Consider the following 27,906-nt stretch of genomic DNA (forward strand, 5'->3'; position numbering starts at 1 on the left):
TTTGAAATGGTTACAAAGTTTACTGGTGACTATGGAAAAAAATTCAGTTTATTTTATTGGGCTGGGAATCATGGGCCACAATCCAATGCTGGGTTAAGCACCTTTAAGCCTGTCTGACTTCAGTGGGACTTTGTACGTAATTCTCACTGGATCGTGGTAATGTTATTTGTGTTGGGGTGGGGAAGAGAGATTAACCATACAACTAATTTAGACAATAGAGTCACAAATGACTTTGGAAATATTCTATTTTCAAACACTGGCACAAACGCTGCAGAATCCCTACATGAATAAAGCTACTTTTTTTCTTTCTGTGTTTTCTGACCCATTGTAGGAATTGGAGGAAGTTGTTGCAGTTTTGTTTGGGGCATTTGCTAGGAAATTGCTCACTTCCTATCAGGATTAATAAAAATCAATGTTTTTAAAAATAAAAAATAGATAAAAAAACAAACAAAAAAGAAATACAAAATTTAAAAAGCAAGGGTCAAAAAATTAATTTTAAAATCAGCCCCAGTAACTTTCTTTGTTTATTTATTTATAGTCCTGCCCTGCCCTTCCTTCAAAGCAGAAGGAAAGAATGGCTTATGAATATTAACATAAATTACAATAAAACAATAAAATAATTTTACTCAAACAAATAAAAACATGAAGCATAAGAACCACAAACTTAACAAAAAAGCAGATTACTTGATTTAAAATCAAATCTGAAAGCAGTGCAAGCGTACTGTTTCTTAAAACTTAGAAAGAATTGGCTTGTAAAGAAATAAACTGTGTAAAATAATCTTCATCAGCCATTGTACAGCACAGTTGTTCATGTCCTTCTATTCTGGTTTGATTCTAGGGGACAGGGATTGGAAGGTCACTGCAATTGCCACTCACTGAATCCAGTTTGTCTCTCTTTTGTCCTTACTAATCATCTCTAAAAATTGCTCAGTCAAACATGTCTTTATGGTTATAGCAATCATATTTATTAAGGAATTATAGATGATGGAAAATTTAAATCTAAATCTAAGTGATTTTAATTGATCCTTTTCCCCCTGTGACTGTAATCACAACATACTGTTTAGTATACTAAGTATAACATTACAGCCATCCCTTGTGTTTCTGGCCTGTGGACATTTACTAAAAGAGGTAAGATATATGATTGGAAGCCTTGCAGTATTGATAAAGGGTTCGAGAACAGTTCTTTAGTTGCAGATATGTAGGAATGTATCTCTTAGCTTTGTAAGAAAATTGGCACCCACTGAATCTCTTTGGTAGCTTGTTCATTTAACTGGACTCTTTATGTCTCAGGCCATATGCAGGCATAATAATTAACTATGGTTAGCTCTAGTCATAATTTATTGCCTAATTAAGTCTCAGCTGTACAAAAATACAGCAGCTGCCTTCAGTGTTTTCACACTTCACTACATGCTAAAGGTTTAGTATGGAACTCAAGCATAGATACAGTACTTGTTTTAACTCATATATACAGTTACGTGATGGTGTAGTGGTTTGAACACTGGATTATGACTACAGACCAGGGCTCAAATCCCAGTTCGGCCATGTAAACCCACTGGATGACCTTGGGCCAGTCACAGTCTCTCAGCCTCAAAGTATGACAATGACATATGGTACTCCCTCTGAAGAAACATGCCAAGAAAACTTCACTATAGGTTTGCCTTAGGGTATCCATAAGTTGGAAACAACTTGAAGACACACAGCAACACTACAGTTATATGAGAGCCAGCATAATGCCATGGTCTGTGTATTGGACTAGGATTGTGTGAGATCATGATTCAAGTCCCTGCTAGGCCATGATATCCAGTGGGTTACCTTGGTTAAGTCGCACTGTCTAAGCCTCAGAGGAAGGCAATGGCAAGCCTCATCTGACTAAATCCTAGAAAACCTTGTGATAGGTTTGCCTTAGGGTCTCTATAAACTGGAAGTGACTTGAAAGCATACACCATCACTAAAAACAACAGCACAGTTATGAGTAAGCTGTGTAAAGCTATGATTGATCTTTCTGCACAGAAAGTTTTCATGGTCTATAAATTGGAAAATATACATTATCCACCTCGTGCATTGTATAATATGCAATAGATGTACAGTAAATATCTGCTAGATCTTTGTTTTTGTTTTTATAATAATTAGCATTAAGTCTGTTATCAAACTGTTAATCAAGCAATTTAGCCCACAAAGTTGTTTTGGGGTGAGAATCACTTTGTGAACCCTGCTGGTTAGAAATGCAGGTCAAAAGTTTAGAAATATATGGTCTGAATGTTTTATGTTTTGTTAACAAAAATTCAATTGAAAAAAAAGATAATGATAATGTGAACAGATGAAGATTGTTTGCTGATTACATACTAACAGAAACCAACGATACTTGGATTTGAATTATAATCTCAAAATAGAAAATAGTCACACAGACAAAAAGAAATATAGAGATAATGTAAGACATTGCTTTCTGAACAGCCATCTAAGGGTAACTCCAGAGAATCCTATGTTGTATGTCAGCCTATTGTTTTGGTGTTTCTGTTTGTCTTGAAGTAATGTATGAAGAAGAGTTTCTGAGGGTATAACCACAGTATGCAGTTACATTGGTTTGATTTCACTATAAGTGTTACAACTCCATTCTCTAGAAATTTGGGATTTGTACTTTGCTGAGGTACTTAGCATTCTCTGCAGTCAGGCACAAGAGCTCTCCAGTGGAGAATTCTAAGTAGTCCAGCAGATTTCGGATTCCAGGGTTTCATAGAATGAAGCCATGATTGTTAAAGTGGTATGAAATGGATATATCTGTGTAGTACAGACATACCCTGGAACTCAATTTATATGTGAGGAACGGTATGGCTGCTCTTGTAGCAATGACTGCTTCCTTTGCTCCTTGCAATGTATAAAGTAAATGATGCAAGGGAAAGCTTAGATATTTTTATGTGCTATTCTAGCCTGTAGTTCTGTGACACTGACATGATCAGTATCTAGATTCATGGTGCTACACCTACAATCAGTTCCTTAAAAGTACGAGCAGAGCATGGAAAAATTCCTTTAGGGAAGACCACGGCTCCCAGAATGTCTCAGCCAATATGGCCCAGATACTGAGTGATTCTGGCAGTGATGATCTCAAAAATTAACTTTTCCAAGATGTGTTTTTAATATATCATTGGAATTTTTTTTTCCGCTTTTGGGGTTTCCCCCACTCCATTATGGGTGTGTGGTATTATTGGTCTCTGTCCTCTTGTGATAATCCAGAAAACTAGAGGTTGAGCTTTGGAAATAAGTTTATATGTACAGTACATACCGTGCATTTATCCTAAACCCTGAGGATTAAGTTGAATAATAAAACAATAATTCAGTGCAATGATGCCTGTGTGTGTCTTCCCCCTTAAGAATGTGAAAGGGAGGAAAAAAGCTCCATTAATGATTGTAGACAAGGGCAGGTGGCTAGAAAATGCCAGCTGTGTAATTCTGCCTATAATAACTGTCCAGTGGAGATAAACCACACCTCCAAAGGAAAATAATCCTTTCCTTCTTAATATGGTCACTTTCCAGGGTACTTTCTTTTTTGAGATGCTGTGGTTTTCCCAGGTGAACTGTGAAATGCTAATTTAATCTGCTCAGTGACCTTGCCCTCTTTCTACCATTGACTCTGCCTGTTGTTGGTGGAACATGGCAAGCCTGCCCAAACAAGTTTAGTTTTCTGTGTGTGTTTGTTGTGGGGACGATGGTAATGTGAGCATCTCTGTCAACACCTGGAAAGTTCCCAAAGTATCCTTTGGTTACAGCAAATCCATAGGACTGAAAACAAATTATGCAGCCAACTATTATTTGTAACTTTTAAAATGAATATTTAAATATCTTTCAGTTTAGCTTATATCAACTGAATTTTTATTGTCTTTATTCTATAAACTGCCAATTTGGTAGCATCCAAGTATTTTTGAAAAGAGTCCTGAGTTGTTAAGACACCAGAGTCTTTACTACTGATAAGTGGTCTTTATCACAATTTTCAAAAGATAAAATTAACTGTTGACTTCATATACCGTAATTGTCATAGGCTGATATTTTGCATTTAAAATATAGAGGATTTCATGCTCTGTCTAATAAATATACATGTATGGTCTATTGAAAATGTCCTGATAGCAAGAAATGGAAATGTACACTAATACCTATCAACATATTTTGCCTCCCTCTAGTTGTGACTAATGTGTATTAATGATATCAGGACTTAAATCAGAGTAAGGCACAAGACTTGAACTCAGAGTAAGGTACATGGAACTCAGTGAGATGTAGTTTAGAAAATGTAAAAATAATTTACATATTGTTCTGAATGTATGCATGGAAATAGGATGCATATAACAAATAAAACTCAGTAGGATCTGAGGAGCGAGCATGGTGTAGTAGTTTGAACATTGGACTACAGTGCTGGAGAACAGGGTTTGAATCCCTGCTCAGCCATGGAAACCCCTTTTGGGAAGTCATACTCTTATCAATCTCAGAGGAAGGCAAAGGTAAACCTGCTTTGAACAAATTTTGCAAAGAAAACCTCGTGGTAGGTTTGCCTCTTAGGGTCTCCACAAGTTGGAAACCACCTGAAGGCACATAACAACAGTAACAGGATCTGAGGCCTTTAGGTTGTGTTGAGCATCAGATACAAGTACTGTCTTATTTCAGGAGTTACCCCCACCAGACAGACATAGGGCATGGTCACAAAGAAGTGTCCATGTTATATATGAATGCTACCATCAATAAGGACATCTTTGTTCTTTTATGCAACCCCTTAAAAGATTGGCATTTGGTTGTGTCCAGTATGTAAATACATATTTCAGCAGTTCCTCTGAATAAAAAACCATTTGGCTAAATATTTTGCTCTACTCTCAATTAACTTTGTAAATTATGTAAATAATTATGAATTTGAAACTTACAAGTATTGGGCTAAATCTCATGCTTGGTGGACATCTGTAATATGACACTTTTAAGTCAGATGTGATTAACAAGTCCCATTCATTCTAGTGGGTTTAATTTAGATAGGGTTAATGTTTGACTTAACCAACTGCCAGGAAATACTTAGGTAGATTCCCTTATAAAACGTTTTTTTTTTATCATGTATTCTTGTCATTTTCTTTTTTGTTATCAAATCATTGTAATTTAATTTAAAACAATATATGTCGAACTCTTTCCCCAAAAGAAAAGTTATTAGGCATCAGAAAGTTCTTAATCAAAACAGTTTGTATAGAATATATTTGTGTTGAAGTTTGCATAAAGGTCTCCAAAGTGCTCATATATGTTAACTGTTTGCTATTTTTTGAAATAATAAAAATGCTAAATATAATGTTTAATTTAGAAGGAGGGGGAGATATGTCAGTGTATTAGAGTCCAAAGAGAAAGGTGTCTCTGCCTTCTACCTGTGACAGCAAATCATCTTGGTCATGTGGTCCATTTGAGACTATTTTAAAAATAACATTTCCGTACTTATCACCAGAAGCTAAAGAAGGTATGAATAGAAAGGCTAATCGTCCTCCTTGAAACTGAAATATATTTTTTAAAATTCTATATGTGTTTTGTTTATTTGTGTTCTTAATAGCGATGGCTCGCATCCTGGTGATTATACCCACACAGAGTAGACCTATTCAGTCAGTTGTTGAATGGTGAGTTGACATGTAGATAAATCCCACTGATTGAACAAGTCTAATCTAATCAGGACTAACATCAGGATTAGGTCTAAATTCTAAAATTAGCTTTAATTTCATAGCTAGATTAATCATAATTGAAAACTTTTGGTTTTGGTATATTTTTTTTACCTATGTCTCTTTTAACTGTTGTAAGCCGTCTTGATACCCAGACTGGGGGATTTTCACTGACTTTCAAATTCAGGTTGTGTGCTATTTTAAAATAAAATGTTAAAACTTGGTGATTACTTAAGCAAGCAGTCAGACTGTGAAGAGAGCAGGGGAAGGGCAGCGACAGTTGCACTCATTTCCTCTTTGTGGGCTTCATAGAAAGTGTCTATTACCTTCTTCCTTGGTCAGTTAGTCTCTGGCCTCAGTTAGGATTGAGTTAAAATAGTTACCTGTGTACACCAGTTTACAAAGATCCATGTTTGTACATTGTGCCTGCATCTCTCAAGGCCCTTTCTATCTCTCGTTCCTTAGCCCTTGCCCTCAATCCTTAATCCAGAATGCTTTTCCTTGTTGTAGGAATATTATCTTTGGAATTATATACAATTTTGTAATAAAGTGGGGAAAGACCTCATTTTAGAAACATTATACTAATCCTCCCCATTAACCAAAGGCTGTCAATGACATTGTTACTGGTCCAATATTGGTGGAGTGAGTTGTCTTGTTTCAGCAAAACAAACATCATTAGTTGTGTGGTGCTTGGCTTTTTTAAAAGGATAAAATGAACAAAAAAACCCTAATCAGAAATTAAATGTGAACCATGTGAGCTGGAAGTAGAATAAAAGGTCTAATTTAAGAAAACAATCACAAACTAATAATGGGTGAGATTTTTTTTTTTTGGCCACATGTTGATTAGTGTGGAACTAATCCTTACTTTGGGAAAACATCTGTAAGAAGAAATGCAAAGAGCTGGGTTGGGATTTCTGGGAAGTAATTTCAAGGATAACAATCAAATGCTTTTACAGATTGTAGGGGGAAAATGTATGTATCCTTAGGCATCATATAGAGAATTAGTTAATTCACTGGAATTAATACCTAACTCTATATAATATTATAGTGCTAGAAAATAAATGTACCCACAGTTTTCTCGCAGATACCTAGAAACCTTACATTATTCATCAGTGTTGTGCAGATTGCTCTACAGCAATGATGGTTAATGTTTTAGCCCTCAAGCTGCTGAACAGTTTGGGCAGGAAGAGATAAATTTCTATGTGGGTAGAGAGAGAACTCATAAAACAGTCAGTTTTACACACAATACCATATTTATCCATCAGAGATTTGTTTAATAGAGTTATTAAAAAGGAAGTTTCCCAATACCAGTATCACTGGGCTGGATAGATGAGATTGAAGTAAATAGCTAATACTTGGGCCAAACAGCAAGGGCCTCCAGAACAACTATCAATATTCTCCAACTGGCAACAAGGGGTCTGATTTCCAAAATCTATAATTTATCATTTAACGAAAATAAAAGGCACCTGATCCCAGCCAAGATCCTTGGGAAACAGATCTAAATTTGACTATTTCAGATGAAACCTGGGCAAAGATATAATTCTGTTCCATCTCTGCCAACCTGCCTCGATCTGTAGGGAGAGGCGGGATATAAATAAACTGTATTATTACTTTTAACATTCTTCAGCATTCTTTGAAGATGCCAACCATAGATGCTGGCGAAATGTCAGGAATAAACTCTTCTAGAACATGGCCACATAGCCCGAAAAGCCCACAAAAAACGATTGATGCTGGCCATGAAAGCTTTCAACTTCACATGAGGGGAAATGCTTATAAAATTATATATAGGTGGGATTACTACCCCTCAAAGCTCTCCGTATTATGGAAGGATGTTGAATGAATTTGCTGGAGGGAGTGCTGGATGTGAAACATGCTGTTTCACATGTAGCTGAAGTGCTCAAAAGTGTTTTGGGACACTGTTTTTAAACTTATTCAAGGAAAAGAAGAAATTGTACAAAGGGGTGAAGTCCTTTTATTTTCTCTTTTTCTGGATATCAATGCTTTGTTACATAACAAATACTTAATTTTACAACTCTTTGTGATGCATAAGCAAATCTCCTGAAACAGGAATACACAGGTAACTTAAAATTTACATATAGTCCCAATGAGCTTTGGACTTGGCACTGTATGAGAAATTGACCATGGACATATAGTATATCGGAAGAGGAACCAGGGAGAACAATTTTGTTGAGAAATTATTTCACTTTATTGATTATTTGAACACCAAAGACAGTTCAGGACAATCCCAATGAAATGCTGGAAGTCTCTAAAATTCAAAGATATAGCCATGTTAGTATAGAAAATCAGTATCCAAAGGAGTCAGATCCGAGGAATTAGGCTCAAGTGTATGAAAGCTAGCAACGTCTGTCTTTCTGTTAGTCTCAAATGTGCTACAAAATCCCTTTGCGAACGATCTCTAAAGATACTCCTGACCTACTAGGCTTTGGCAGAATCTTTAAAAATGCATTTGTAACATCTATGTATCAACTACTTATTTTGTTAGCTTATAAAATATCATCCTTGATGTTCAGTTGTAAGGTGTTTTCAATAAAGCATTAAAAGTGTTTAATTAAAAAAAAAAAAACAACCCAAACCACTCTGTTTTCTCACTTTGCCATTTCAAATATGTTCAAGTATATCTGTCCCAGGACTGTTGGAACTAATGCTGTTCACACAGTCTACTTATCTGAATGGTTTCTTTAAGAGGGTAGTGCTGGTTTCCACTCCTGTATCAGCCATGCATGTGCCTTAACAGGCACGACATCCTTTGCTTGTGTCATCAAAGGCTGGCCAAAAGAAGATGTTGGGTAAATTGTATTTCCACTCAGACTTTCAAAGCTTGATATCTGTTAATCACACACCATACATCAGATGGTGTGAAGATTTGGAAAAGGACTTTGAAGCTGAGCAAAGTATTCAGCAGGTTTACATGGTGGTGGTGGTGGTGGGGGAGGCAGTTCTTAAAATGCCCTGGTCCTAAGAGATAAGGAGATTTAAGAATGAAAACTAGAATTCAGACTCAAATGAGTTAATGTATTAGTGCAATATGATCCACTTTTGATTTAAATTCCTGGCAGTCAAATTCTGAACCAATTGAGGCTTTGCAAGCTGTTTTCAAGAGTAGTCGTATACAAATCACAGTGCTGTAATCTAACAGGGAAATAGCCAGGTTAGGAATGACTGGAGGTGGATCTAATTTCTCAAAAACAGGGTAGATTTGTGTTCAAGAGTATGCCTGGAAAAGGTAAACCAAGAAATTGCTTCCAGGCTGTAAACCTACATTTTCAGGAATATGCAACTTCATTTTAGAATCTCCAAACCGCATTATTTCATTTTGCCTGGGATTAAGATTAATTTTTTCCCCTGCATTCAATCCAAAACTGTCAGGCATTGTTTTCAAGCTTTCATCACTTCTCCAGAATTAGAGAAGGGAGTGGAAGTAGGGTGTCATGCTCCTACTGGTTCTATGCTAATCATGTTTTCTGGATGTCTCTGAGTAACTTAATGGACATGCTATCATGGGAAATAAGGTGGAATCTTGCAGCGTCTTCTGTGCTTAAGGTCATGGGAGAATGGCAACAGTTTCTGAGCACCACCACCTGGAAACTGCCCACCAGGAAGGAGTAGCACCACCTTGTGTCTCATTGGCCTAATTCCCACTTGCCTTATGGTCCGGTTCCAGATCCAAATTCTTCATTTGGTACCGGTCCTGGTGTGGTTCCCACTATGTATGCGCTGGGTTACGTTGCAGCAGAAGAGGTTGCAAGGAAGGAGAGTCGCACAGAAGCCAGGGATGCTGGGAAGGAGGTTGCACAGGAAGGAGGCCAAGGAGACAGATTGGCCAGCAGGTATGGAGGGCCAAGGGACACTTTTAGAGGCCAGTAGGCTGGGGCCATTGCAGCTGCCCCCCCCTCACAGAGAGCGGAATCGAATCCACCTCCCTGGTTCCCACTTGTGCCGGGGGATGGATTCGAATCTGCCTGGTTCACACTTGGGCTGAATCGACTTATTTCTAAATAAATCGATTCAGCCCAAAAAACATTTCATTTTAGCAGTGTGTTTTTGACGCAGGTTAAATAGGCAAAAACCATGCCCCCCCCCTTTCCGAATCGCTTCAGCAATTTGAATTTAGTGGGAATCATAGTGGCTTAAACTGGATCATTTCAAATCATGATCCGATTTAAACTATAGTGGGAACAAGGCCATTGTCATTGTGGCATAGTAGCCCAAAAGGATACCATGGTCAGTGGCATCAAAACATGCTGCAATTAAAGGAGAATTTCCTATTCATCTACTGTTTAAAGAGATCCACCAGGAGCACCAAGGTAGTTTAAATCTGAAAACTGGACTGGATGTGTCATGGGTTGTAAATGGTTATCCTTGCTCCTGTCCATCTTACCTGTAATAAAATAACATTGTAATTTTTTTTTTAAGTTTGTGGGTATAGAGACTACCAACATACAGTGGACCATTCATCTGCACATCACATTTTTATTGTTTTCTTGCTTCTCCTTACATTGATTATCTTTGTTGTTATGGCTTTCAGGGTGACTTTGCATGAAAAGAAACCCAGTACTGGGGCAGAGAACCACAGCAGCAACATATCCTGGTTTTGTAAAATATACCTGATACAGATATGTCCCATACGTTTAGAACAGAATTTTTTATACGGAGCAATTTTGGCAACAGAAGGACTGGTCAGTTATCATTTGAATTACCAAACTCGTAAAAGCTGGTGATTCAACAATACCCCTGTGGCTCTGTTCTCGAGATCATTTTGTGTAGCTCCAGGTCTGTTGATACGGGTCACATAGGTGACCACCACTGACCATTTTGGAGTGATAGTGGTAGAAGGGGGGAAATCCCATGTTTTAGTCCTACCAGAGCTGATTGCTTGTTTGACTGGTGGCAGCCTGGTGAAATCAAGTGATTCAGAAACACTGCGTACATAATAAATGCCTTGGTGCTGCATTTGGATCTTCCTCCCCCAGGACTTTTGCCTATGTGAATGTGCTCATCTTTTTCTGTGCAGATGTCTTTGGAAAACAAACATGGAATGTCTGCATCTTTGATTATTAATTTACACATGAAAAAAACTAAATGTGAAGATCTTGTAAAGACTCCTGTTGCTTAAGTTGGTGCCAGTTACTTTCTTTGTTTTGTTGGGATTTTCCTTAAGCAGTGGACATTTTTAAAGCCTAAAATAAAATAAAATTGCCTAGTACTGAATTTGCTTTTTCTCACGTTTCTTTGTTGGTTACAATTGCTCCCTGTCAGGAGATCTGTTTATACTGCCTAAAAATCTGGAGAATGAAGTATGGCACATGTCTTGAGCTTTATATATTTTTCTTCAGCTGGACAAAGAAATTTGGGTTCAGTATCTGCAGCCCCTTTTAGTGCTCCTTGTTGGAAGTGCCAAGTTTAAGAAATACTGAGAGGCTAACATATTTTAACTGCCCAGACATGCAGGATGCTTCTAAAACTGGAGTGAGCGGCTGTTCCCTAGTGATCCTTGGCATCCATCATGTGTTCAAGATTGGCAAATCACAGCAGCTGGGTAGGTTGCAAATCCGTAAGGAGGAGAGGAATAGATGTGGGAGGAGACGGGGGGTGGGTGGGTTCGGAGGGTTTAAAAATAAAGACAGCCAAGCTGGTGGAATTAGTCATACAGACTTGCCAAGTAGTATCCATTTTTAACCAATGTAATCAAGCCAGCAATCGCTTACCAGTTTACAGAAGTTCATTTGCTAGACGTGATTGTTCCCTCTCAGGAGATTTGCTTGAACCTTCCAAAAATCTGGAGAATGAACGAGAATGTATTTTCTCACAGGGAAATGCTAAGCAAAAACAGGTGTACTTTTTGGATATGTGCATCTGCCATTATATCTATAGCAAAAACATTTAAAACACTTTATTCCCAATTATCTTTTTCTGACTTTCTTCATCAGGGAAATGAAGCATTTTGTTGTCCTGCTATTAGATTTTAGATAAACAAGAAGATTGTTTTATCAGATTAGCTTTATATTTAAAGTAAGAATTGAAAGTAAGTAATACTGTATATTATAATTGAGTTCCCTTGTTTTATAGCTTTTAGGTTTTAATTTTTATGGAATTCTTGCTGTTTATTCTACTACTTTTTCTGGTTCAAAATTTTTCTGATGCTTTTCCCCCTCCATGAGTAAGAGCCACAGAATGCTAAATGTTGGATGTGAAAGAAGAACAGAAAATTGGGTAAAGAACAGAGGGTGTGTGTGTTAATACACTGTGTATCCTTTACTCAGGGTAGGAATACACTGAGTAAAGGATACACAGTGTATTCCCCCCCCCCCCCCATTTCAGAAATGTGCATTATGCACTATGTACTGATCTTGCATCTGTAAAAGAAATTTTGCTGTGAGTGGCAGACTAGAAGGACTGGAGGAAAACCCTTTAAAAACGCTTTGCACTATGTGCAAAAGCCTTTTTAAAAACATAGGTAATTACATGCCTAGTACATCAAATAATCAGTTGGCTTTGACTTTTTATTTAGTTAACATTGTCCCAAGTAACAATTATTCACTGGCTTTAATAGCTTTCTACAGTCTCATGGCTTTGCTAATAGAACTCTGCACAATTAAAGTGCCATTTATCACAGCTATTAAAGCTGTAACTCTTTAAAAAGTAAACCATGATGGTTATCTTCATCTAGAAGTAGACCACCTAAAGAGGATTTGAAAAGTTCCTCTTTTGCTGAAGCATTACAAATGTCAAACAAAACAGACGTGCTGGTAAGAATAATGACATTTTTCAGAAGAGCTTTTTGGATTTTAAACTGGGCATGTATAACATTCCTCAACAGGAACACAGTGTCATAGATGCACCGCTTCAATACTTAACCTGCAAAGAAAGAAAAGCTACCAGATTACTGTCAGGGTGACACCACAGCCTACTACAAACTAAACCAAGCTACCTTTTCTGCTGAACCCATCATACTTCTAGATCCACTGTTTGTAATTATTGTCATTTTAATCCCCCACCCCCCAATTTGCTCTTTGTTGAATTCATTGTATTTTTATAAGTAAGATTAACTTTGTATTTAAAGAAAGCCAGAAGGAATTTAATACATCATCCTTTGTCTACTGAGAAGTAAATCCCACTGAATGTACTGGGAGTTACTCTCAGGTAAGCATGTATAAAGTATCACAATTTTAGTAATCTTTTCATTCAGCTCTCCTTCGTTTGGGCTATTCAGTTCATTCTTGATAACATGCCATGCATGATTCCCTGGGAAAACTGGGGTGGACAGATATGGCATATGTAGTCATTTCCGACTCATGGAGACCCTAAGGTAAATCATGAGGTTTTCTTGGCAAGATTTATTCAGAGAAGGTTTGCCATTGCCTTCCCCTGAGGCTCAGAACATGTAAGATGGTAAGATCACCCATGGAGGGTTCATGGCTGAAAGGGAATCGACAACCTCCCTCCCCAGTTTCTTTAAAGGTAGCCAAACCAGGAATGGATTCAGTGCCCAACTGACATGGGAATCACTGGCAGCAGGGATACTTCTGTATGTTGTTAAAATACTGTATTTCTATGTTCCTCCCCAAATGCCCCATGTTGCAGAAAGTAATTCGCTCATTATTCACTACGCCTATTCATTCTGTAGTCGCCTGTGTGGAGATGACTACTGAAGCAGGTATATTAGTAAATGGAGCAGAAAAGTTTCCATTAAAAAAACCCTCATATGCACAGAGACCCCAAAAATTATCAGCCTAAAATATTCCACATGTTTAACGTCCCAGGGGATTTAGGTTTGCTTATTTGTAAAATAGTTATTAGTCAAACTTATTCAATAAGATTTAATGCCATGTATATGGTGTGTCTAGCCACCATATAGCTATGGTTAATGCCTGGCTTCAGTATTATCTCCCTGGCAGAAAAGAATGGCAGAGAGGGTTTTTAATGTTTTTGGCTTTTCTTTCTTTTGATGCTTTTCTCCCGACATGGAATCCAAGACAGCTTACAAAGACTAAAATCAACATTAGCTAAAAAGAGTTAATAAAAAAGTTTTTAAAAATTAACCATCACATTAAAATACCATTACACACACACATTCTTATTTTTTCTGATATTAGTCACTGGTGCTCTAGTTCTACCTTTCAATCACATTGTCTTCTTAAACTTTGAAGTCTCTGCATGTAACTTTTACCGAGGCAGACAATGCTGAGTGGCAACAAAGAACGGTGTGCGTGTGTGTAAGAATTGTGGTTTTCTACCTAGTCACCCTATCCCTTGGGTAAGACTAACTTTTGGTGGAACACGTCTAATCCTGGAATACGTGGAATGTGCTCCAACATCCAGTGGGGTCATATTTATGCTCCCAGAGAGGGAGGGACTGGTCTTTTCAGTTGAGATGGAGCACAGCTCTTCAGCCAGTGAAAGGGACAGCTAGTTGCCAGCACACAGGAAAGATACATAGCTTTTAGTGGGAAGGAGAGGTTTCTTTAGAATGATTTTTATACTTAGTCTTCATACATTTCATAAAGGCAGGAAATTCTTGATATGGAGGTGAGGTTAAGATTCAGGAAGTTTCAACCAGTGTGTCTGTATTTTTATCAGGTGACGTTGGCCTATACCATTATTCCCAAACATTGGTCCTCGGTGTTTTGGACTTCAGCACCCAGAAGCTCCAGTGAGCTTGGCCAACAGTCAGGAATTCTGGGAGAAGAAGCCCCAAATATTCAGAGGTCTGAGTTTTCTTCCTTTGCAGGGAGATAATTCCAAAATATTTTGCTTTAAAGTGATCTTCCCTTCCTTTAGCAATTACAGTAGGAGGACTTCATCTCTTGATCTGTTTGTTATGAATTGCTGTTGCTGTTGTTGCTCTCTCTCTCTCTCTCTCTGTGTGTGTGTGTGTGTGTGTGCGTGTGTGCAGCCTGATCAGTTTGTAAATGTCAAAGTCAAATCTAAATTAAGGAAATGATGTGCTGGTATTTTATGTTTAGACAACCAAGAAGAATGAAGAGCATACATTTGAGTATGATCACATTATTTTAAAGAAAAATGTTTTATACTTTTAAAGAATTGTCCAGCAGTATATTTTTACATTTCACTTCAGAATAAATCTCACCAGTTACAACATATGAAAGTGTGAAATTGTGCACTAAAGTCTTCCATTGTCCATGTGTTAAATTATTTGATTGTTCATGCACATACATTTATATGACTTTGAACTAGTTAAGGGGCATTCTCATGGAATTCTAACTTGTAGATTCTAAAATGTTGTTGGACACTATGCATTTGGGATTAGACTGATCAAATATCTACCACACTGCACATTAAAACAATTTTTTAAAGAAGTGACCCCAGAAATGTCAAAAGCAAAAATAAGGATAATGTAGAGGCTTGAACCATAAAATAGAGACTGAAAATAGACCACTGGAGTGCATGACAGGAAAAGAAATGAATAAAACTAAAGAAATTGGTTATGGTACTGTTAAAAAGAGTTGGTTGCTGTAAAACAGTGCAGCAGTAATGTGACCAACTTGTCTGATATTTAATTTCCCCCCCATATTTTTAAGCCACTCCAGCCCTGTAAGCAGACCTAAGACCTGCTGCTTTTTTAAAAAAAACCTGTGTGTGAGTACTGAAGTCTGAAAAATCGTCTTGCACAATAGAAAAATGTTCCCATCACTTCTTAGTCTCTTTCTTTAGCACTCAGTATGCAATGAGATTTTGATGAACGTGACAGCGTATTTATAATACCTCTTTGGGCAAGTAAGGTGCTGACAGCTCCTTTCCGTCTTTGCTCAGAAGTCAAGAGTGACTGCCACCATACCTGTTATCAGCTTCCAGAACTCTTTTCCTGTTCTTTGTCTTTAAATCTGTCTGTAGTTGTGTTGCTAGCTCACAAGTGTCAAAGGAATACAAACAGAAACCTGGACCCAAACAGTCTGCAGAAACTGCTGATCCTGCTCTTTGGAAATGCTTCCTTATCTTCGTTTCTTTTGCCAGTGAAAGAGTAGTAATCTGTTTATTTATTGCAGCTGTGTTGTGGTATGTGGTTAGAGGACTGGGGTTTATTATTCTAATTGGATGGGTTGGTGATTATATCTAAGGTATGCTACAGTGTTGTTAGCAACGATATCGGTTTCCATTCTGCATGTTTCCCCTTATGAGGTCCTAAGAACTTTAAGGCTTTTTCACACCTCACAGTCTTAACACTATGATTCCACTTTAAGTGCCATGGCTGCACCTTATGGCTGCATCCTGCCATCATTGAGGACAACGGCACTTCACTGGCCTCACCTTGCCTTCCTTCCTTCCTCCTCACATGCGGTGAGCAGGTGGCGAGTGGCAAGGGACCTCTGCCTCTTCATCCTCCTCCTCTTCCTCTCTCTTCCTCTTCCAACAGCCCTCATCCTCTCTCCCTCCCTGCTCTCAGCAGTGGCGCATGGGTGGCTGGCAGCATGGGTCCTCTGCCACTGCCGTCTCTTCCTCTTTTTTCCCTCCCTCCTCTTCCCCTTCCTCTGCTGCTGGCATGCCATCCGTGGATGGTTAAATCCACAGATGGCAAGTCCGCGGATATTGAGGGTGGACGGTACTTACATTGATCCATGGATAAGTTGACCCAGGTTTTTTTGGACAATTTTTTGTTTAACAATTCTAGACTTATGCATGAGTGTATGCAGTATTTCTGTTATGTCATATGTAAGTTATGTTTGCAATTGGTCGACGATAATAGAGTTTGACTCAGCTGTACGCTCTTCGGTTTGAATTTTAATAATAGTTAGTAATTGTGCTGTACAATTATTATTTTATTGGTTTTTATTATTTTATATTGGTCAATGACTGAATAAACAGATTGATTGATTGATTGATTGATTGCATGAGTGTATACAGTATTTCTACTGTGTAGATGTATTTACTGACTCATAGTATTGGTCCATCTAGTGTAGGCATGGGGAAATTGTGGTCTAAGAGCTGTCTGTGGCCCCCAGTTATTTTTTTAAGTAGGAGAGACGGGAAGTGAAACGAAGCAGAACAAAAGTAGAAGAAGCAGGAGAGAGGTGTGCCTCCCCCATACTCAAGAAAGCAAGATAATCTTTGCATCTTTGAATCGGTAATACATTTATTGCATTATTATGAATGTTTGAACTGTTCTATGAATAGTGCCCGTTATGGTTTGAGACTTCCATGGGGACACTAAAAAATAGCAATAATATCTATATCTGTGTATGTATGTATTTGAAAAATATGAAATATTAAATCATAAATGAAAATATATAAAAATGTGGTGCTACATTTTTAAAAATGCAAAAAACATTTCTTGAATTATGTTCATGCAAGATGTAAATTAATTTGCACATTTCAGGAACCAGGTAGCAGGATTTTATAAAGTCGCCTTATTTGACCCCTTCTGCTCCTCAATTTTCTAAAGTTTAGTAGTTAATAGCTACTGTATTTTGAATGAATAATAAAGGAATATATATTGAATATATACTACTATTACTTTTATCTGCGGGTAGCTATATTGGCCATGTAGCAAAGTACAGTAGCATCTGAAATCCACAAAACAGTGATAGCCTTTATAGGGCCAACCAAAATGCACAAAATACATGTTGCAAGCTTTCAGAGCTCCACTGACTTGGTCATCAAGCAAAGATGTTAAAAATCATACAGAAGAAAAAAAATTATGACAGTCATCATGTTACATTTTAAGGTAACATGCTTACTATTTGTTTAAATAATCCAATATTCCTTTTGTTGATAATGGCCCTGAGGAAGACCAGTAATTGAAATATACTGGGAAATATTTGTAGAATACATTTTTGGGTTTTTAGCACCATTTTTAGGCTTGACGCTTCAGCTTGTAGCTCAGGCTAAGTGGCAGATTAGATTGGAAACTCTTTCTAGCTTTTCCATTGACCTAGACAGTGCACATTATTACCTTTTAGTCCATCGACAAAGCAACTTTTACCTCTTTTTTAAAAAAGCTAAGTTGTGGTAAATATCCAAGTGCTTCCTGCTCTCGGGAATTTTTCATACTGAGGACCAACAGTATATCAGCACATTTGTATCTAGTTTACACTCTGGCTTACACTCCCACCCAGTATGTTAGAATACTTACAATACCTGGATACGTGTAGGAATCTGCTGTGAATTGACTGCAGAATGTCACCCTTTGGCAGAAAGAAAGTGAGAGACACTTTAATGTTTTTAATGTTTGCAAGTTTTGTTTTCAATGTGCATTGGATCTGTTCCTTCAGTGTATCTGATTCTTGTAAGCCCTTGCTGTTTTCTCCCCAGCTGTACTGCACGAGTAGATAGGAGAATGCTGAAAACCTAACCATGTTCTCATGTCTCTAGGGTCAAATTAATTGCTCTAAAATAGTGTAACACATGGTGCATTTGTAATTTGAGACACCCAGCTTGAGGTCGGTCAAATACAAATATGTTGTAATGACATTATGTGAGTCTACACCATACTGAACAACTAGAAGATGAACCTAGCTAGAAGCAAGACAGTCAGGGCCAGTGCAGACTGCTTTGTCTACATGTGTTAGAGGTGCTATAATGGTATGGCTGTTTACCAGAGCTTGGAAAGATTATTATTATTTTACTAAAAAGTCTCAAAATCTGAACGGCTGAAAGGTTTAATACTCCTTGATTACATTATTTCTGTTCCATGGGCTGGAGGACAATCACTCTTCATTTTATGCATGAAAGATGAAGGAAAGAAATATACTATAGGCACACCTGTGTTAACAAAGCCTCTGACAAAGAAGCTCCTTTTTTTGAAGGAGCCTACCCACCCACCCACTTTCCTCCTGGTCCTCTATGTAGTTCGGTTTTTTAAAAAGCAGAATCAGTACTGAGAGGATGATGAAGGTGCACTGGACAAACAGACTTTTGGTGTCAGGTTGTAGAATGGGATTCTTGTCTAGCCAATCCTACTGTCACTATGTATACGTACCTGCCTAGAACAAGCAAGGCAAAAAGCTTACAGAATATTTTAGTGAGCATGTGTGAACAGCAAAAGAGAAGGAAAATCGAGACAGGACTACCTCTCTAAGTCACCCTCAGCATGTTAAAAAAACCCATAGGCCTGTATGTTTGGGCATCAAAACAGATGTAGCAATAATAAAGATGGAGCCTGGTGAAAGCAAAAGTCATCCCTGGATGCATTTTGGGAAAAAGCTTTCAAGTGATCTCAAGAAGATTCAAAATAACTTTAACATACAAGTCTTATGTGACCTGGTTGTTTCATTTCACACATGCATGTTGTTAATTTTGAATGGAAAGTGTATGCTGAAACAAATTGAACTTCTCTTCTCTTTTGTGGTGAAAGGATCTGTCCCTGTTCTTTCCATGTTATCTCTGTCTCTGGCACCAAAGTTTCTGTTAAAGAAGTACCTGTAAGTTACATCCAGGAACACATCTGCTAACTAAGATATATGGTATTTGAATTTCGAATTCCGAAGAAACAGCAGTAAGATTTGTTAACACTTGTAAAATTGTCAGAAATAATTGAATGATGTATTTATTTGATGAGCAAAACCAATTTGCATTTCTGTTTTAGATAAATCAGCTTCTTTAACTATGGAAATCTATGCAGTGTGTTTTGTACCAAAGTGATCTTTAACACTTTTGGAAGATCAGAGTCATATCAAAAACTTTTCACACACTGCTGATGCTTTGAGAGTAAATATCCCACTCCTGCTGAAAAGCAAGATGGGTGGAATGGTTTTGACACTGTTTTTTGTGGCTGGCATCTTCAGAGAATGCTGGAGAAACGTCAGGAATAAACTCTTCTAGAACATGGCCACATAGCCCGAAAAACTCACAAAAAACTATGGATGCCAGCCATGCAAACCTTCAACTTCACATTGGTTTTAACATTAATTGGGTACTTTTTTTTTACCAGTTCAGAAATCTTTTACACAATTTCTCTCTTCATCTGGACTCTATTCAGGTATTTAAAAGGGAGTTGATTAGAACACATGAGCAGAGGTATCAGACTAGCCTGAATTCAGTTATTTGAAAAAGTAAACCACTGCTATGCATGGGGCACCTTCATAGAGACAACCTCATTTTCAGATCATTGGTTCTCCCTTTAAAACTGTTCCACTTGAATTTTAATGACTTTATTAATACATTGGTTGTTGTAGAGAGCCCTGTCATAGAAATTCATTCTTTTGCTTATTGCCATGGATAAACAATAATTTTAACATCTATTTTAATTGGGAAATGTAAGATAAGGAGATTTAAGTGTACTTTTTGTAGTTGTTGAGTTTTAACCTTTCTGAGTGGGAAGATACCAAGATGCAATCAATTAAATTGTCTGGATTCTTTGGCTGGAAATTGGAATGTGTAGCTTAATAGATCAAAATGGATCTGTTTATGAGGAATTTGGAGAGAAGATGTTTGAGATCTGTTCCTTGTCTTGAAGACATTTCCAATCTGTTTCCTGTCATGCTTTGGATCTGCTCTATGTTTGTTTCTGTGGGTCACTGAAGTGCTAGGTTTATTAAAATGGCATGGATAGAAAATGCTGGTGTCGCATGCTTACATATCCAACATATAAGGCTGGAAAACAGGCTTATGTGACACAAAAGTATTTTAAAGAAACTACAATTTAATGTTGTTGATTTTTGGAATAAAGCACAACCATTGGCTTCAGTGTGCTCCCAAATCTCATACATTATATCTGTCGTCCCAATTCTTTAGCCTCCTGAGTGTCAAGAGACATTTTCATTCTGTTAGTTAAATATGCGACAGGATAACAGCCAAAAAATAATAAATTGATACTTTCTGTTTATAATAAAATTCATATTGGTTCATGCAGCATATGCAAATCCTCTAAAATGTGCCATATTTCAAATTTCATGTTGGTCTGATCTGCATTGCAGAAATAATGCAGTTTGACACAGCTTTAATGTCATGACTCAATACTATGGAATTCTGGGATTTGTAGCTGGCTGTGGCACCAGAGCTCTCTGATGGAGAAAGCTAAATATCTCAGAGAACTACAAATCCCAGAATTCCCATAGCTTTGAGTCATGCCAGTTAAAGTGATTTCAAACTGCATTATTTCTGCAGTGCATATCAGATTTTATGTAAGACATAGAGATGTAACATGAAAACTGTATTAAAGCTGAGCTGTTCAACAATTTAAGACAACAAATAAATGGTTAGTGGTAGAGGAAAAAAGTCCAAGAAGGGTTTATATTACAACAGGGATGGGTAAGAAGAGCAAAGTGATGTGGGGGGACAACCATTACTCCCACAGCAGGCCACACCACTGCATTTTCAACTACAATTGACTGGAAATGTGGCCTGGATGTTTCTACTTCCAAGATTTTGACTGTTGGGGGGGGTGTTGAGGTTTTTTTTTTTGCATCCCCTCCCATTTTTCTGCAGATGTTTGGTTAACAGGCAAACCACAGCCTCATCTGGTATTTTATGTCATTTTTATGAGGTCTTTAAAAAAAAGCAATATCCATTTATTTATTTATTTATTTATTGCACGTATATCCCACCTTTGTCCTTAAATGGGATCCAAGATGGCTTATATTAATTTTCAAAAGGGCTATTTAATTTAAAACATTAATTTACAAGAATTCAAAAGTAAATAAACATCAATATTATTAAAAATGATTAAAAATAGCTACAGCACTAAAAACATATTTAAAACACAATTCCAATAAAAATTGATATAGTGTACTGTATACACACACACACACACACACAGAGTACACCACTTCACACATAGCAACTCCATAATTAAAATTCATTTTTTTTTCTAAAAAAGGGGAGAGTACAGGGGCTTTGCAGGGGGTTGTGTGAATGTCCAAACATTCGAACAACCCACTGCAAACAACAGGGGGTAGGGGCTAGTTGTGGCCACACTTTCTCCATCTCTGTATTACGGAATAGCAAAAGGGCTGAATTTCTTTGTTCAACCAGTGCACGGTCGGCATACTCTCTACCTAGCCAGGATGTACAGTAGATCCTTACTTGTTTTCTTGCTATGAAAACTCTGTTTTTCAACAGAGGTATTACATTTGGAATATTTATATCAGGGTAGGCAACCTCATTGTGGTCAGATATCCCTTTTGCCTCCCTATGTCCATCCAGTGGGCGATACCAGTGAGTTTCAGCACCTAAAGTGATGCAATATCACTTCCAGCCAACATTGTAGGCAATTTTGTAGGCACTGTAGGCTCTTTTTGTGTTTTGGGGAAGTTTGGAGGCTTAGCAAGGTTAGAGGGAGAACAACCTTGCATTTTTAGGCAGACGTGGCCTGTTTAGGTGTGGAAATGTCCTGAAAATCCCTCCCCCCATTAAAAAAAGTGGGGCTGGACAGCTGGGGATGTCTTCTTTGGGTACCAAGGGCTGCCTATGGGCTGCACTTTGCACATTCCTGGTTTACATGGAAAGATGTATAACTGAAACATAAGGTACGAGGAATCCATTAATGTTTATGAGTCACAAATATTGGATTGTTTTTTGTGGGTTTTTTGGGTATGTGACCATTTTCTAGAAGAGTTTATGCCTGATGTTTCGCCATCATCTGGCGAACCCACAAAAAACTATGGATGCCAGTCATGAAAGCCTTCAAATATTGGATTGTTTGCATATGAAAAGATGACTTTAAAAATAACATTCTATGGAGTTTTGTTTTTCATTTGTCTCAATACAGCGAAAAAAACAAAACAAGAAAAGTAAACAGTATATTCTGTTATTCTATCAGAGAAAATGCACATAACAATGACTCAAAATCAATAGCGACACAAGGATAGGATATTACGCCTTGTGTTGTCATTGATTTTCTTTTGTCATTGATTTTGAGCCATTATTATATGTATTTTCTTTTATAGGATAACAGACTATGTTGTCCCAGTTTGGATTATTGTTAATTTGAGAAGAGATGTAACCTAGAAGAGGTTATACGCAATTGTAAATTGGGGTACAGCTACACTTTTAACAGCCGTGAGCATCAGACTTTCCTAGTAACTTTAAAGTCAATTTAGTGCAAGGTTTCCATGCCTTAGTTTACTCTTAAAGTCCTACATCTGTCTTTACCCAAAAAAGTATGAATAGGAGTAAGCTAGCCAGATTTCACACTGGCATTAACTTCAGCTTTTGAGTGAAAGCGTGCTGTAGTATCTTACCCCCTTGACTCCTGAGTTTGCAAAATAAATCATATTGGTGACTTTTCTTACCTCTTTAGATGATGCCTGGAAACAATAGTCCTACTATCATGGAGAGTAGGGGTAGAGAACGGGTTCCTAAAAGAGGAAGTAAGGAGGTGGAATTAACATTTGGCTGCAGCCTTGGGAAAATGTTAGCAGTGAAGGGCCTTTGTGCAAGTGAACTGAAATTGGAGAGGTTTTAAGAAGCACTCGCACAAGGTAGCTTTGTGCTAACGGCGGAAGATTATGAAGAGAATGGAGCTACCCATGTGATAGATACATAAGATATTGATTACCACGCCTTCAAGCATTTTCTCCTTGCCCCACCTTAACATCTTATAGGGAGAAAGAGAATGTGAAAGATTGCAAGCTGTTTCCCAGTATATCTGGCATCAAAGTAATGTGGGAAGAGGTCAGAAGCAAAGCTGAAACATGAGGTATCACATGTACCCTTGCTTGGGTTTAGACGGAGTCTATGGTGATAACTGGTTTCAACACTGATGTTTGCCTAAGTGGAAGTCCGAAAGCAGGAGATTAGGTAAGCAGAGGGCGAGGTCTGAAGGCACTCTTTCTTTTTCTTTTAATAAAAGTACAGACAATACACTTTCAGAACTACTCAAAGCAGCTAAATGATATCTTCAAGCAAAGCACAATTTAAAAGCAGATTCCACAATTTGACATCAATTTTCATACTTTGCTCAGTCAACTATTTTATAAATGACACCTTCAAGCAAAACACAGTTTAAAAGCAGATTCCACAATCTGACATTAATTTCCATACTTTGCTCAATCAAGTATTTTATACCTAGTGGCCATTCCTGTTTTTATTCATGTAAGATAGGAAAGTCCAGCAATCAACAAAACACAAATAACTGTTACTTTCTAGTACCCATTTTACCTGGTTTGACACCCATGATGCAATGAATTCTGGCTTAATTCTGATTTTTTTTTCTCTTCCTAATTTCAGGGGCAGCCTTTATCAGGGCCACAGTGGGGCTGTTGACAGACAGGTCCAATTTTAGTCCTCAGCTCTCTGAGGAGAGTAGTCTCACCAGAAACGCTGCAACCAGGACAAACTGTTCTGACAGCCAAACAAAAGGAGGCCTCCTGCTCTTCATGTTTCAGCTGGGCCAGGCCAGAGCATTCAAACAGCCTGATGGTCAAAGGGCTTAAGGTGTGCAGATCCCTTTCCATTGTATATGTCAGCTTGTATGTGTCCAGGCCTCAGAGCCCAGCCTACAGAAGCGACCAAGCTGAGGCTAAAACTGAGATCCTAAGCTATCAGGTTCAAGCCCAGTTCTGTGCTTCAGCTGGGACAGAGGTAGGGTATTAAGGATTTAATTCTTTATAAGGAAAGAGGCTCACACATTTCAGTCCATTTATTCTCTCTCTCTCTGTGTAAGTGTAAGCCTGTCGTCTCATGGTGACCCCATGAATTTCTTAGAAGTTTCATAGACAAAGAATACTCAGAGGCAGCTTTACTAGTTCCTTCCTGTGAAATCTAGCTTACAGCACCTGGTATTCAATGATGGTTTCCCGTCCAAGTACTAACCAGGGCTGACCCTGCTTAGCTTCCAGGATCAGATGGAATCTGATGCTTTTAGGTACTGAAGCATGAATTTACACACATACACACTCTCTCTGGCTGTGCGCTATTGGTGGGGGATGGTGGGAGTTGTAGTCCAGGGCAACTATAGGGAATCAGGTTGGGATAGTATGTTTTAACCCTTGATTTGAACACCGGCTGGCTTTCTAATGCATTGTTTCAGATCTTCTTCTGGGTAGCCAAATGTGGAGCCAGTGTGGTTTAGTGGTTTGAGAATGGAACTAGGACACTGGGAGACCAGGGTCGAATCCTAGCTTGGCTATGGAAACCCACTGGGTGACCTTGGGCAACTCACAGTCTCTCAGCCTCAGAGGAAGGCAATGGCAAACCCCCTTTGAAGAAACTTGCCAAGAAAACCCCATGATAGCCTTATGGTCACCATAAGTCAGAATTGACTTGAAGAAACACCACCACCACATCAAAGCCTAGTATATATAACTAGAAACAGATTACTCCCCCCCTTCCATTTCATCCTTTGTATTAACTTTTTTCCCCAAGAACTCTGTTTCAACGTAATGTTTTGACCTTTTTACTATAGTTTTTTTTTTGTCTGCGTTACGTTTTTACAATAGGAGCTTAAGGCACCGTGATATGTTTAATGTATCCAGGTAACACCTACTAAATGTTACAAGAATCTACAGTACAGTCCAACCCCTGTACCCACAGAATCAGTAACAACATGGTTCCTGTAAGTCTGGGAACATATCCCCCACAGATTCAGGTGTTGGACTGTATTTGAAAACTGCAACATCATCATGTAATTGGGTCTTTTATTACAAAATGTCCTCATACAAGCCTCTGTTTGAATACAAGTGCACAAAAATAAAAGAACCGTCTGAACACTGATGGAGTCCATGGTCAAAATGAGAAGAAACCTGTATAATGATTTGTACATATCTTGTTATTAGAGATTTTACAGTCTGATCCCAGGTTTATTTGGATACAGTTCTCATCAAGTTAAATACAGCTTACACCTTCATAAGTATGCATAGGATAGCAATCTTCAAGGCTTTTCTTTTGCTTTTTGCAAGAACTGTAATATTATTGATACTTAATTAGAAATATAATTCTGTTAATTTTATTGTTTAACATTGCACAGTCACCTTGAAGACAGTTGATGTTAATAGTGCGATAGTCTCGCAGCCAGTGAAGATCACACCTATTTAACTCTCTATCCTGGTGGGTTTGTCACATATTTTTAGCATATATTTTTGGTCATATATTTTTAGGTTTTCCTAGAATTGCTTGAACTAAATGCTAATACTGGAATATTCTTTGCACATTATGTGTTCAGAGGATATTATGAACTATTATGTAATATTTCATGTGGTAAGACAAGTTGCTGTCATTATTTTGAAACAGGGAACAAGTTTTTGTGTGAGAGATCTGTTTAAGATTATTCAGTGTCAAATCACAGGGATGTTGTTCTGAAGATAAAGTATAGAGGAAGAGAGCCATGTATCCTACCTTGAATTCATTAGAGAGATTGTGGCATGTAAATTTAACTAAATAAAATGGCATGTATAGTGGTGTTTAAATGTAACTAAAAAAATAAAATGTCAGTTCATCTACACTGCAGATATAATTCAGTTTGACACTATTTTAAGTGCTGTAGCTCCATCCTATGAAATCGTGGGATTTATAGTTTTGCAAGATCTTTAGTTGTCTCTGCCAAAGAGCACTAGTATGTCGCCAAACTACACATCCCAGGATTCTGTAGGATGGAGCCATGGTAGTTAAAGCAGGTGTGAAACTGCATTATTTCTACTAAGAGAACGAAGGGTGTATCCACACTGCAAAAATAAAACACTTCAACTGCCATGTCTCGGTGCTAAATTCTGGGATTTGTATTTTTGTGAGATATTTACCTTTCCCTCTCAGACAGCTCTGGTGCCACAGCAAAGTATGAATTCCAGAATTCCATAGCATTGAACCATGCAAGTTAACATGGCATCAAACTGCTTTATTTCTGCAGTGTGGCAGCAGCCTTGAGCTGCAGTCCTAAGGAGTATATTTCAGCCAGCTCGTTGGGGCTTACTTCTGAGTAGATATGTGTAGGCTCACATTTTAAGAATATCAATATTCAGGTTTGAATCAACAATATTTCATCAAACTTGGAGGCAGGTATAACAGGTTATAGTTTATGTATTATTTATTTATTGAAATCAGCAGGTATATATTGTATGCTTCCCAACAGGAGCTGATCCCCAGTTGTATTTGCCCGATCATGGCTGGATTGTGGCTAGAGCTTGGTGTGAAGGCAACACAGACTGGTAGCATAATCGAGCAAGAAAAGTGCTTGTATTTTCCATTTTCACACTTAGCCAACTGCCTGGACTTCCAATTGTTTGCATAAATACCAAAGAAAATGGTGGTATAAGAGGATGGTGCCTGAGTATGTCTTCAGATTTAGATGCATTAAAGTTGGGTTCCTCATCCCATCCCATCCCACTACCTTGGAGGGTGGTGCAGTCTCCTTCTTTGGCGGTCTTTAAACAGAGGCTGGATGGCCATCTGTCGGGAGTGCTTTGATTGAGAGTTCCTGCATGGCAGGGGGTTTCGACTGGAATGCCCTTACAGTCTCTTCCAACTCTGTGATTCTGTGTAGATACTAAAATACAGTAAAACAAAGTTAAAAATGTAGTTTAGTGATGAACGATTTGCTCATTTCAGTTCAAAGCCTGATATGACCGTTGACCTTTTTGCTATGAGTAGCCTGCATACCACAGTTCTGAAGTTTGTCTTGATAATTTGGTTAACTGGTTGAGAATAATAGCAACTTGTATAATTTTTTGGCAAGAAAAAGGAATTGTTTCTTCTGACGAACAAGGGACCGGTTTGAAATGTGAAAACAAGTAGGAGAAATGGCAGAATGTATTGACATTTCTCCTCCTCGTGGAATGTGTCTGCTTGAGTGGATTATGGTTCCAAGAGCGTGATTTTGTTTGAACTGGCTGAGGTTGAAGAGCTGCTTTCAAATAATGGACTTTTGATCTCAAGACATTTAAGTCCTTCAAAATAATCATGATCTTCAAAAGGGATATTGAGGTGGCCTTTCTGCTGCCAAGTCCAATTTTGATGCCCTGATATGATATAACTAGTCTACACTAGAACAGCTTTTGTTGACTGCCCATTTTCTGTTGCCCATGGAACCGAAAAACAGTAAGAATGAAGGATTATGCTTCCAAGGATCTGGACTTTAAGTGGCTTATAATGAAACTCAATATTGTACCATTTTAATATAGACTCCTCATCTTCTCATGGTTCCCCATGTTTTCAAATACTCTTTCTCCCAAACCTGTTGTTTGCTGGGTGCTGGATGCTATAAAAGTGAGCTTAACTTCTTTGGTACATACATAAAATTGAATTGCTTATTTCTTCTTATTTTCCTCATTGTGATTTGGCAAGGCACTCAATGTAAAGTTAATGCAGCTTAGCTTGTTCAACATTAAATATTTTGTTC

The 27,906-nt window shown here is 37.9% G+C and overlaps 1 protein-coding gene across 8 annotated transcripts in view; it reads left to right on the forward strand.

The window, feature by feature from the left end:
• LIMCH1 (LIM and calponin homology domains 1) overlaps window positions 1-27,906 on the forward strand; it is a 240,122-nt gene that overhangs the window by 15,594 nt on the left and 196,622 nt on the right. The window contains exon 1 of one of the 8 annotated variants that reach the window (XM_089525169.1): window positions 16,741-16,761. The exons of the other annotated variants lie outside the window; for them this stretch is intronic. The gene's annotated coding sequence lies outside the window, so the exon portion shown is untranslated. Of the gene's footprint in view, window positions 1-16,740; window positions 16,762-27,906 lie in introns of those variants that run through there. 8 annotated transcript variants of the gene reach the window in all.

Source organism: Sceloporus occidentalis, unplaced genomic scaffold, assembly GCF_023333645.1.
Source record: "Sceloporus occidentalis isolate IW3139 unplaced genomic scaffold, rSceOcc1.0.p SCAF_5, whole genome shotgun sequence".
Taxonomy (NCBI): domain Eukaryota; kingdom Metazoa; phylum Chordata; class Lepidosauria; order Squamata; family Phrynosomatidae; genus Sceloporus; species Sceloporus occidentalis.